At 35.6% G+C, this 14,052-nt stretch overlaps 1 long non-coding RNA gene across 3 annotated transcripts; it reads left to right on the forward strand.

Moving 5' to 3' along the window:
- Positions 1–10,279: 10,279 nt before the first annotated feature.
- Positions 10,280–12,979, forward strand: LOC145054798 (uncharacterized). Of its 3 annotated transcripts, none has more exons than XR_013684945.1 (4): positions 10,280–10,787; positions 10,911–10,962; positions 11,286–11,330; positions 11,764–12,979. It is a non-coding gene; the product is annotated as an uncharacterized LOC145054798 (long non-coding RNA). The 3 variants fall into 3 exon arrangements; XR_013684946.1 differs by lacking the exon at positions 11,764–12,979 and adding an exon at positions 11,481–11,642; XR_013684944.1 differs by lacking the exon at positions 11,764–12,979 and having other exon boundaries at positions 11,286–11,473.
- The last annotated feature ends 1,073 nt before the right edge of the window (positions 12,980–14,052 follow it).

Here is a 14,052-nt window from a genome sequence, read left to right on the forward strand (position 1 = left end):
TGGTAAGCTGTACTTAAACACAACTTGGTACCCAATTCCTCTTGTAGACTTTTCCAAAATCGTGAGGTGAAACGGCTATCACGATCCGACACAATCGTTAACGGAACACCGTGAAGCCTCACAATTTCCTTCACGTAAGAATTCGCAAGCTTTTCCATAGACCATTTCTCCTTGGCCGCTATGAAATGCGCACTCTTAGTGAATCGATCAACGACCACCCAAATCATGTCGTGACCATTCTTTGTTCTGGGCAGTTTAGTGACAAAATCCATAGCAATGTTTTCCCACTTACCCATAGGCACAGGTAATGGTTCTAAACTCCCGTATGGTTTCTGATGTTGTGTCTTTACTCTCGCACAAGTCACACACTCAGCCACATATTTTGCAACATCAAGCTTCATCGTCGGCCACCAGTAGTAGGGTTTCAGGTCCCTATACATTTTAGTGCTACCCGGATGAATCGAGTACATGGTTTTGTGAGCTTCTTCCATCAGAAGATCTCTAATTCCTCCTGACTTAGGTACCCAAATCCGATCTTGGAACACCTTCAGTCCGTGACTGTTTACACCGAACACCAATGTTTTGCCCAAACGTTCCTCCTTTCGGTCATTCTTCTCAGAAGCTTCGCTTTGAGCTTTCTTTATACTTTTCAAAATGGTCGAGACAACTTCAATTCTCAACGCTCTTGGCCTTTTCCTTTCAAGATTGACTTTCCGACTGAGAGCATCAGCAACAACATTAGCTTTACCGGGGTGGTAAAGTATCTCACAGTCATAGTCCTTAAGTAATTCTAGCCAGCGTCGTTGCCTCATATTCAATTCCTTCTGATTAAAGAGATATTGGAGACTCTTATGATCAGTGAAAAGTTTGCACTTCGTGCCATAGAGGTAATGCCTCCATATTTTCAGAGCGAAAACTACCGCTGCCAACTCCAAATCATGAGTCGGGTAATTCTTTTCATGCTCTTTCAGTTGTCGAGACGCATATGCTATCACCTTTTCTCTTTGGGTCAAAACACAACCCAATCCAACCCCAGACACATCGCTATAAACGGCGAAGTCTTCAACTCCATCGGGTAGAGAAAGTATCGGTGCCTCGCATAGCTTCTTCTTTAGCTTCTCGAATGCTTCCTTATGCTTCTCACTCCAAGCATAAGTAGCTCCTTTGTGGGTCAAAGCTGACAATGGACTAGCAATCGAAGAAAAGCCTTGGATAAACCTTCGGTAATATCCAGCTAATCCCAAAAAGCTTCGAATCTCCGTGGGACTTTTCGGTTGTTCCCACTTTGTCACAGCTTCGATCTTCGCTGGATCAACCATTATCCCTTCTTGGTTGACCACGTGACCCAAGAATTGGACTTCACGAATCCAAAAATCACATTTGGAGAACTTAGCATACAGCTTCTCCTTCTTCAAGACTTCTAACACTTCTCGCAAGTGTCTGCCATGCTCCTCTTGGCCTTTCGAATAAATCAGAATGTCATCTATGAACACTATCATAGATTTATCAAGGAACGGATTACAAACTCTGTTCATTAAATCCATGAATGCTACAGGAGCATTGGTTAGTCCAAACGACATAACCAAGAACTCGTAGTGTCCATATCGCGTCCTGAATGCAGTCTTCTCTATATCCTGCTCTCTTACCTTCAGCTGATGATATCCTGACCTTAGATCGATCTTCGAGAAATAGCTCGAGCCTTGCAATTGATCAAACAGGTCATCAATCCTTGGCAACGGATATCTATTCTTTATTGTTGCCTTATTCAGCTCTCAGTAATCAATGCACATCCTCATGCTTCCATCTTTCTTCTTTACGAATAACACCGGAGCTCCCCAGGGTGATGAACTAGGTCTTATGAAACCTTTGTCCAATAACTCCTGAAGTTGCATCATTAGCTCTTTCATCTCCGTCGGTGCTAATCGATAAGGTGCTTTCGCAATTGGCGTTGTTCCTGGCAACAAGTCAATACGGAATTCCACTTGTCGATCAGGCGGTAATCCAGGAAGATCTTCGGGAAATACTTCCGGATAATCACACACAACTGGAATATTCTGCATCACCTTCTTTTCCTTCTTAGCATCAATCACAAATGCTAAATATGATGTACACCCCTTGGTCAAACATTTTCTGGCTTTCATTAGAGAAATGATTCCAGAATTTACTCTGCGTTTATCTCCATACACCATAAACGAATCTTTCCTAGGCGGGTTCACTTTAACTATCTTCTTCTTGCATAAAATTTCGGCATCATTGGCGCTAAGCCAATCCATTCCAAGCACGATGTCGAAACCATTAAGTTCGATAGGCAATAATTCCTCGTGGAACTTATTCCCATTCAGATCAATTAAGATGTTTTTCATACGATGACTAACAGGTACAAACTTGCCACTAGCAACTTCGACTAATAAGGCATTATCTAGTCTATCAACAGGCAAAGCTAGTTTTCTACCAAATTCATGCGATATAAATGAGTAGTTGGTTCCAGAATCAAATAAAATTTGGGCAGGCAATTCGTTAACGAGAAAGGTACCTGAAGCGACATCAGCTTCATCTTTAGCAGCTTCCAGTGTCATCTGGAACGCTCTCGCCTTTGGCTTTGGCAGAATGTTGGGTTTTGCTGCTTCTTTCTTCTTAGGGCAGTCCCTCGACATGTGACCCTCCTCACCACAACCATAGCAAACTTTCTTGGTAAGTGTGCATTCGTTGGCATAGTGCCCTGGCTTTCCACATTTGTAGCATGTGGCCACCACTTCACACTTCCCATGATGCTTCTTCTTACATTTGTCGCACCACTTCGCTTCACCTCCACTTCCCCTCGAACCAGACTTCGAGAACTTGTTTTTCTTGTTGGACCCTGAAGTTCCATCGAACTTCCTCTTTTCTCCAACATCTGTCCTTTCTAGACCCTTTTCCTTCTGCTAGGCCTCCACATTCTTAGCTGCACGAACAACTGTTTTCAGAGTAGTTGCCATCTTGACTGTCGGACCAAAGTCGGCAGGCAGTCCATTAGCAAACCTCTCTATCTTGGAGAGTTCCGTTGGCACAAGGTACGGAAACAACTTCATTTTCTCAGTAAATGCAGTAGCATTGTCGTCTATGCTCATCTTCCCCTTCTTCAAGTTTTGGAACTCATTGTTCAGATCAATCAGATCTATCTCTGAACAATACTGCACCCTTAGTTGCTCCAAGAACTCCTCCCATGACATTTTCAGGGCTTCTCCTCGTGGCATAGTATCTGCCAACAACTTCCACCAACTCAAGACTCCAATCTTCAGTTGTCTAACCGCAAAGACGGTCTTCTGTTTGTTGCTACAGTCGCAACTTTCAAATACCATCTCCATCTCGGAGATCCAATCCATTATCTCAACAGGTTTTGGGCTTCCAGAAAGACTTGGCGGCTTGGCGCCCAAGAAGTTCTTGTATATTCGCCCATCCTTGTTGTTTCTCCTTTCCGGATCGTTCCTTCGTTCTCCTTGAGTCCCAACTTGACTCATAATGCGACTATTGTTCCCTTCCTCCGATTGCTCGGGGATCAATTCGGGTTCCTCAATAGGTATGATAGGTTCATCCCTATTATCACGCAACATCTGTCGCATCTCCTCCCTTTGTTCGGCTAGCATAGCCCGAATCATGGCTTGCACCGCAGCCATTGTTATTGGTTCTGGTGCTGCTGCTACAACAGGTATTTGCTCAATCACTGGCGGTTGATTCCTGTTTTCATCCGCGTTTCCAATGCCACTCCTTGTTCTCACCATTTTTGATCTATACACCGAATAATTTCACCTTATTACTCCAAACGATTACATGCTAGTTCTAATATCGTATACATACGCTTAGAATCCTAAACACATAAACCTTCAGATCCGGTTGGCAACAAACCGTAGATCCGAACAAACAATATCATATATGGCAACATATAACATTTAGCACACAAAAGCATTTTAGGCAACTTTCCTAAAATAAACTAGTGCTCGTGTCTAAAATCCAACAGACACACAACTCACAATTCCATTTAGCATTCTAAGTTTAAGTCTAGAAATACCAACAAATTCCTAGTTCGCTTAAACTAATGCTCTGATACCAACTGTGACATCCCCAAAATCACGGCCAGAAAAGACCGATTTTCATTTATGCTTTTAAATAATTTCAGAGTAAATCCTCTTGATTTGAAAGAGTTGCGGAATTTGTTCCCAAAACAAAACATGATAAAATAATATTTATCAAAGCATTTCATCAAGAGATGCATTTTCATTATATAATCAAAACTCGGGATGTCATGTTCCGATACAGACCATAAAGCATAAACGATAACATTACAAGTCATTCAACAAATATATACATATACAGACTTGTAAACAAAACAACTTGATGATTCAACCATCTTATGCCCTCGCGCCACTACCTGTAATACAAATAAAACTGAGTGGGTCAGGCTTGGGAGCCTGGTGAGCATATATGGTTTTCAACCAACAATAAATAAATTATATTTAATTTCACCAACCAATCACTATCCCGATTACCCGTTCCCGTTATCCTCACTTTACGTCCCTAAAATAACATCTATCTCAAGGGATCTAATCTAGGATTTTCATCGGGACAGACATCACTGCGAAGGGGTTTCCTCAACAATAGATATCCTAAAGGCAACCATGAGGGGGATAGAGTACACCGGTGAACACATCGTTCACAACACCTACAGGTTATGAACCTGCTAGCATTCCACTGGACTGTCTAGAAAGAGTCTGTGGTCGTTATCCATACTCCGCTGAATAACTAGATCAACAACAACAACAACATCGAGGCCTCTCATCTGTTTATTACACACCAACTATCTACCCATGTTCTACCCAACATATTAGTAGATAAAATATATACTTTCATACATAGTTTGAAACCTGTATATCATTTTCATTCAATATATATTCCACATAACAGATGCGGCATACCCACGTAACACATATTTCATAGAAAGCAATTCAGATCTATGAGATGGAATAAAGTGAATATCCATTCACGCATACAATCACAAAATATACACATAACAGGTATATCGCATAAAATACTTCATAGTTACTTGTTAGAAGAAAGTAACTGCACCCTCACACATATAAACCACCATTTACTTAATACACTCAAACCGCACTTGTATTATTATCGTGTTTATAAAAGGTAGTATACACTCACTTGATCAGAAGACGATCGGACAGCACTACGACTTGCAGAAGTAGTAATCCTCAGCAGATCTGGAAGATCTTCACAAAAATTGAACTTCTCGCGGGCAGAGCTTCGGCTCGGGAACCGCACTTCTCGGGATCTTCGGGATCTCGGGACTTGCCTCGGGGATCGAGAATAGTACCGGGGCTTCGGGGTATTTCTGGCACGCAAAACAATGCAAAACGGGAGAAAGAAGAGAAGAAATTGACAAAAGACTCGGCTGCCTTCGCATCCTATTTATAGAGGCTGGAGCCTCGGAGTACGCGGGGCGTACTGGCCTCCGAAGTCGTCACTGCATGCGTCGTCCGAAATGTCGACACTCTTCGGAGTACGCGGGGCGTACGTCGGATCGGACTGGTGACTCCCCCTTCGGATAATGCCGGATTTTTCAATTAAAAATAAATACAATTTATTTATCAAACTTCGGAAATTCATATCTTCTTCATACGAACTCCGTTTTCGATGTTCTTTATATCCACGCAAAGGTGAGACTACGCTCTACAACTTTCGTTTAGACTCCGTTGGCTAATTTTGACTTTATTTTTATTATTTATTTTTAATAGGCCGGGACAGAAACTTTCGTTATAAATTCATAACTTCTTCGTTTGACGTCCGTTCTCGCCTAACTTTTTATCGCTTCGATACCAACAACGAGACCTTCGATCCTCGTTTAGAATGCTTCGGCTAAAAACCACTCGATCTCAAATCGAGTATTTCAGACTGCATACCGCTAAGTCGAAACTTCGATAAATCATAACTTCCTCTTACGAAGTCAGATTTGGGCATTCTATATATATTCGGAAACCTCGTTTCAACTACTACAACATTATCCAAAGATATTAAGTTTATTTTACACTTAAATTTTGACGCTTATTTTTATTCTTAATTAATCAAACCACATAATTAAGCAATTAAGCACAAAACACATAATACTCAAATAATACATTCTTATTATTTCAAAACGGGTTACAAAGGTTAACCTAGACTATTACATTGCTAAAAATGGCAAGCCCAGAAACACAGGCGTTAGAGTAGTGGTAAGGATATTCCTATTGACGTTGATGATCCTTTGTTTATACATCAGTCTGATAATTCTATAACTTCTATTATAACTATAAAATTAACTAGAAACGAGAATTATCAATTATGGCGTAGTGTTATGATGAGAGGTCTTAGGGTTCGTAACAAATTAGGGTTTGTTGACGAAACTCTTAAACTAGATAAAATTGAGGCATCTAAGGCGTCTTAATGGGAACGTGATAATGTTTTTGTTTGTTATTAGATCCTAGGGCCTATATCTGAGTCTGCTGGTCATGCCTATTCCAAAAATGGTGAGGATATTTAGACTAAATTGTTTGAAACTTATAATAAATCTGATGGCTCTGTGATTTTTAATGTTCATCACCAGATAAACTCTTTTAAACAAAATGGATCTTCTTTGTCTGATTATTTTAATAAAATTGAGTCTCTTTGGAAAGAATTTGATGGCCTAACTAGCTTAAGTGAGTGTGTTTGCGAAGCTGCTACAAAACTTAATGATCATTCTAAACGTATGAAATTAATGCAATTCCTTACATTCAGGTCAAAATTCACATTTTGTTAATGGAACCTCTTCCATGTGTCAAAACTTCTTTCTCTATCTTATCTAGGGAAAAGTCTCTTTAGGAAAATGGGTCGTTATCTTCTATTAATGGGTCGTTATCTTCTATTAGTACTTCCAAAACTCAAGCTTCTGTGTTTAATAGCAGGGCTAATGATTTTAAAAGAAATCAGAATCAAGGTATGTCTAGGAATCAGGGATTGCAATGTAACATTGTGGTCTTAAGGGTCATCTTATTGAAAGGTGTTACAAGCTAATAGGATATCCCAAAGACTTTAAACCTAAAAATTATGGTAATAGTTAGAATAAGCAGAATAGATCAGCTTCTATTAATTCATCTTCTATAGCTTCTAACAATTCTCCTTTTAATTCTTTTGATTCTTTTGCTGGAGGTGATTCTCACTATCTTACTAGTAAACAATATAATAAATTTCTTCATCTTATAAATGAAAGTTCTGCTATTGAAGATGTTATTGCCGCTGCTAATATGACAAGTATTCCTTTGTTTCAATGTTCTAATTCTATTTTCTTCCCTATCCCTTCACAAAATTGGATTTTTGATTCAGGAGCCAATCAACATATGATTGCCTCTGAATCCCAACTTACTAACATTGTAGATGTGTCCAGACTCATCTTCTTGTTAAGTATCCAGATGGGTCTTCTACTAGGATAAATAAAATTGGAAATGGTCAGTTGTCATCCAATCATAACTTATTTGATGTTTTTGTTGTTCCTAACTTTAATGTTAACCTTATGTGTGTCCATAAGCTTTGTAAATTGGAAATCGTCAGTTGTCATCCAACCTCAGGTACTGAGTTTATAAATAGTCTTATGAAATCTTATTGCTTTAATAGTGGAGTTGTACGTCATATATCTTGTGCTTATACTCCACAACAAAATAGAGTTGTTGAGATAAAGCACAAACATATTCTGAGTGTTGCTCGTTCTCTTCTTTTTCAATATGGAGTTCCTATTAGAGTTTAGGGTGATACTATTCTTACGTCTGTTTTTTAATAAATCGAATGCCTATTTCTATTTTAAATGGAAAATCACCATATGAACTTGTTTTTAAACAGACTCCTACTTTTGAACATTTGAGAGTTTTTGGTTGTCTTTGCTTTACAGTTAAACTTAATGTTACTGATAAATCTCTGAACGTTCTGAGAAGTGTATTTTACCTAGTTATTCTGCTGATAAAATTCTTCTTTTAGGGATGTAAAATTTTACGATCCAGTCTTTCCTTACAAGTCAAGGTCAACTTTTATTGATTTCTCTCTTGATAATAGTGGCCCTTGTGATCCCTTTTCGTGTGACGAATTTGGACCTAATGAGGTCAACAACCAGAGTGACAAGGGAGTTATGCCTACCACTGACGACTTTGTTCCAATTCAATCTGTTAATTCTGAGGAAAGTATTCAATATTTTACTTTACCCTTACTTGATCAGTTTATTGGGTCTTCTTGCTCTAGGAAGGAGTCACATATGCCTGCTAAATTTACCGACTATATTGTAGAGGTTAAACATAAGTATGAAATAAAAAGATCAGTTATTTACTCTTTTGTAGTTATTGATACTAGGTGTTTTGTGTTAAATTTAAAAGAAACTGTAAAACCTAAAAGTTTGATGAGCTTCCTCTGATCCTAATTGGATTAGAACCATGAATAAAGAAATATAAGTCCTTTATCGCAATCATACTTGGGATATAACTTCTCTTCCCAAGAATAGGAGACCTATTGGTTGCATATGGGTCAACAGAATTAAGTATAAGCCCAATGGGGAAGTCGAACATTATAAAGCCAGGTTAGTTGCTAAAGGTTTTAAATTGATTTTGAAGAAACATTTTCACATGTTGCAAAGATTGTTACTGTACAAATCATTATCTGTTCATAATTCATGGTCTTTATATCAATTGGATATAAATAATGATTTTTATATGAAGATCTTTCTGAAGATGTTTACATGTCTCTTCCTCCTGGATATTTTTCTAAAAATGATATAAGAGTTTGTAAGTTGGTTAAGTCATTATATGGCTTAAAACAGGCTCCTAAGACGTGGAATGAAAAATTATGTCCTGCTTTGTTTAAATTTAGGTTTAAGCAAAGTGTTAGTGATTACACTTTGTTTACTAGAAATGTAGCAGATTCAATTACTATCTTGTTAGTTTATGTTTATGACATTATATTAACTGGAAATAATGAAGTTGAACAAAAATAGGTAAAAGATTTTTTGAAAATTCAAATTTTAATTAAGGATGTTGGTGTTTTGAAATATTTTTTTAGAAATTGAAGTTGTTAACATTGTTAATGGTCTTTGTTTAAATAAAAAAAGTATTGTCTTGAATTGTTGCATGAGTATGGTATGCTTGGATTCAAACTAGTTACCATTCCTCTTAAAACAAATTTAATTGTCAGTTCTGGTGAAATGAGTAAAAACTATAAGTTGTTGTCCAACATAACTGAATTCCAAAAGTTAATAGGTAAATTGATCTATCTTACCATTACGAGACTAGATTTTCGTATGGTGTTCAACTTCTCCGTCAATTTATGCATAAACCTACAAAAGTGCATTGGAAAATTGCTTTTAGGTTGTTACAATATTTGAAAAATAGTCCTGGAAAGGGTATTGCTATTACAAAGTATGATGTCTTTGAGTTAAAAAGGTATGTTGATGCTGATTGGGCAAAGTGTTTGTCCACTCGTAGGTTTGTTACTAGTTATATGATTTATTTTAATAATTTCTTGGTGTTATGGAAGAGTAAGAAACAATCTACTGTTTCTAGGTGTTCTACTAAGTCTGAATATAGGGCACTTGGTTCAATAACTTGTGAAATAAAGATTCTCAAAATTTTATTTGAGTTGGGAATTAAAGGGTTATCTCCAATGCCTGTATATTGTGACAATGATTCAACTATTAAGTTAGCTATGAATCCTGTATTTCATATACACACCAAACATTTTGAAACCGACTTGCATTTTATTTGTTTTTTTTTTCAAATGGTGTTTTGAAGTTGGTTAAAATTTCTTATTTTGATCAAAATGCTGATATTTTAACTAAGTCTGTAAGTTTTAAACAACATGATTTTTTGACAAATAACATGGGCTTGGTTGGTGTGTTTAGTAAAAATGAAAAAAAAATAATTCGATTGAGGTGAGATGTTGAAAATTGTATATATTTTCTTATTCAATCTCTTTATTTATTTTGTAAATAGATTTGACATAAGGGTGTGTTGTGTACAATATGAACTTCTTGATCAGGGTTTGGTTTGTTATATATTGTGTTCAAGGGGTTGATTATGTTGTTATGGAATTCTATTGGGTTGCGGATCGCTTTTAACTAATTTGTAGGAATAAACGTGCAGATCTTATTTGATCCAATGTCCGATCCATGATCCATGACCCGTAGTATATATTTTGTTAGACGCAGTTGAATTCGTTATATCCCCTAATATAATAAATAAGTAGTTTTTTTGCCATGTACCATTCTAAGCCTCACCCCATCCAATTTTTCCCGCTCCTATCATCATAACTGAATTTCCGAAATTGCCACTCCTAATTTTGAAATCAAATTCGTCTGGTAACTGATAAGACTTTCCAATTTGTGGCCGAGATATCAGCTACTGATCACCGGAATTTGAGACCACCATCCTCCCTCACCATAAACCCTATTCTCTCCACCCTCTTTAAAAATCTCATCAATCTCAGGACGTGGTTCTCAATTTTGACACATATATTAATCTTGAAGGAAATCCAATTTGATTTTCATCTATATTCGTCGTCACTCATCCTTCAACATGATAGAAAACATAACCTTGTCATCAAAGTTTTCATCTTAGTTTTTTCTAATAAGCAATGTACCGTCAACAAAAACCCTAGACATCGTCTCCGCTACTCTCTTTGAAAACCATAGATCCCCAACCGTCGCTGTCACCCGGGCTTCACCATGAAAAATAAATCATAAACCCACACTGTAGGTATATTTGCTCTTCTTTGACTTAAATACTTGATTTGCTTTTGGCATTCGGACCATCTTTTGCTTCTTTTGGTTTCTTGAAGACGAGATTGAAGTTATTAGTCATTGGGTTTAATTATTTCAGGTACAATGATCTTGCTATGATCAATCCGAGAATTCACTCTCTCAGTCAAAAGGTAAAATAAATTCTTCAAAGATCCATATGTGTAGGTTTTGCTGTTTTTTTTTTTTCGTTTTGACGCACAATCACAATCACTTACTGTTAGTCTCTTATGCTTATAAAATTGTTTTAGATATTTAGTTTATTGGTGTGACCCTTATACATGAGCTCTTACATCCATTCAAAATCAGAATGGTATATTTATTTGGGTATATCTCGGTGTTGAAATATTGACATGTTTGTTGTTCTTATGATATGCACTCTAAAGTAGCCTTTAATTAATCATTTTCTGCTTAAGTTTGCTAAATTTGGCGTCACACATCTCTTTCTAATATGCAGGGCCCATATAAGGTTAAACACATAATCATTGGTGGTCCATATAAGGTTAGTAATTTTGTTCAATTTTATTATATCTTTACATGTTCTTGCATAATTCATTTTTCCTTTTTTCTTTACCGTTAATGAAATTATAACATGTTTATGTTTATAGAATCGATTGCTTATTCGTGCATGTATTTTGTTGTATATGTGTAGGTGATTTTCAATTATAGCATCTTAGATTCAAAGTACAATGATATTATTTTGAAAGTAGAATGTTATAATCCTCATGATAAGTATCATAGTAGGATGATACAATAAACATGATCCCATAATAACAATATATTGTTGCTTATTGAATGAGCTGATATTTGTGTATGTACTCAAGTGTTTTTGGAGGAATTACAATTACGTTATTATCCCTCCTGTTACTCCATTTTTGCATACGTTACAGCTACATTGTTACCCCTCCTTTTAATCCATTTTGCATATGTTACAGGATGATTGAAGTGTAATTTTTAAAGAGGATGTTGCAAGTGTTTTTTTTTTTTTTTTTTAAATTTAAACAGAGACCATCCTTCAAATATTTTTATTTATGAGAGGGAGCATTCCAGTAATTTGTATATCAGGGAATGAATGGATGAGATTTTTTCCAAAAAATTGACAGTTATGACACTTTTTTTTGTCAATTTAGTCATTTTGATGTTTTTTTTTTGATAAATTTGATTGTTATATTTTAATTTTTTATTGTTATTACGGATTTACAGGCTTGAAACCTACCTAATTGCACAATTTTACTTTATTCTGTTTTCCAAGTTATTATGGTGTTCTTTTTTTATTATTATTATGGCATCCTACATTGTAATAAACGGCAAAGTATTATTATTGCATTGTACTTTATTTTTTTCTCCAAATTATTATGGCATTCTATTTTTTTATGGTAAAAAATGGCTGTTTTGGCATAAGGTGACAATGGTTTAAAAAAAAAGTTGAGTTTACATGCAAAAAGAGCATTTTAAAGCAAATTCTTGCATTTTAAACCAACATTTTTATATCAAGTACAATTGACTAAAATGAGCACATTCTTGTCAAAATGGGACAATTTGACAAAGTGAAATTGGTAAAAATATGGCTTGTGTTGGCATTTGGTAAAAATTGTGATAAACCGAACATATTTTGGTCAAAATGGGATTGTTTTAGTAAGGTGAAAATTTTGCAAAAATTGCATTTTCAAAGCATTTTATAGCAATGTACTTCTAATAGAAAAGGTATTTTAATATAAAGTAAAAATGAATTAAAAATAACCATGATATAGTTACAGTTTGTTGGGTTAATCTTGATGGTTTGGATAGAATACATGCAAGTCGGGTACGAGTCATTTACATGGGTCATCAATATTCTGCGTGTTAATGACTTGGTCTAGAGTTGACCAAATTTGTTGGACTTCAAAGTGAATGGTGGACTTTGTTGCTTCTTAGAAGGAAAACCTGGGGTGTTTATGAGAATGTGTTTTTAGTGTTTTGTTTGTTATAAATAGGTAGCAATAGTAAATGTATTCGGTAGGAGGTAATCAGATTTTGTGAAAGTAATATATATACAAACATGTTGTTTTGATCGGTGTTCAAAAGAGTGAGTGAGGGCTTGATTTCCAACAATGTTGTATAAAAGAAACTTTTTGCAAAGTTATGATTAATTATTATGATTTTTAGTCTTTATTTTTATTTTGTCAACCGTGTATTACACGAGTTATAACCTAGTTTCATTCATATTGTTCTTCACACACATACCGAGCTCTCTCGTTTCTCTCTCAACTCGTTTGTATAGAGTTATGGTTAGGGTTTACTCTATTCTGTTATTGTTTTCTGTATTTTTTCTACGATTCTTGTGTAATTGTTGTAGATATAGGTTGAGTGATATTGTGAGAGTAGATATAGGTTTTGTAGTGAGGTTTCTGTTTGTAAGTAACTAAAAACCTTTTGTTTTTTTATCCTTAAATGATATAGAAATCGTTGTTGTGCATGTTGAGTTTCTGAGGTTTTTGACGGTCTTCGTGAAAACTTTTGAAAGGATATCTTTTTAGAATTTATATGCTTATAACTTTTTCTTTTCAAATTAAACTTTATGATTAATTAATTTAAAAATAAGACGTATTTGGATATATAGATATTTTTTCATCATCAATTATGTTTATTAACTTCAACTTGTTGTATATTTAGGTTATAACATAAGGTGTCATGTCCTTATATCTTCATGGAAAAACTCACTTTGATACAAACTTATGAAAGAAAAAAGTCACACATGTCACCGCGTAGCTACGAATTGGTCCCTATAGTTAATTGTAAAACATTTTATTAAAGTATATTATGATTGGAGTCCAGAATGGATTCGATGTACCAAACACATGAAAAAAAGGACAAAAACAAACACTTAAAGTGTACCATAAACACGGGAAAACATCATATTAAACCACTATTTTGAAACAGAACTTGTGGGGGGTCTTATTTGCCTTTTGGCTCGTTTTAAGGAAGGCGCTACTAAATCTTAGATCTATAATTATCGAGTATTGATCATAAAAACTAAAAAGATAACAGTTTTATGATTAGTGTGAAAAGAACGCTCCTACATTAACTTTTGATACGATGAGGTGACTTATATATAAATCAAAATAAATGAAAAAAAAACACACCAGGTAATTGTATTAAAAAAAATAAATTAACCAAGACACAATCGGTTTGATAATCAAAATACATTTTTAACATTTTCAACCATTTAAGATGTATTTGTTCAT

Source organism: Lactuca serriola, chromosome 5 (assembly GCF_051521515.1).
Source record: "Lactuca serriola cultivar US96UC23 chromosome 5, Lser_US96UC23_V15, whole genome shotgun sequence".
Taxonomy (NCBI): domain Eukaryota; kingdom Viridiplantae; phylum Streptophyta; class Magnoliopsida; order Asterales; family Asteraceae; genus Lactuca; species Lactuca serriola.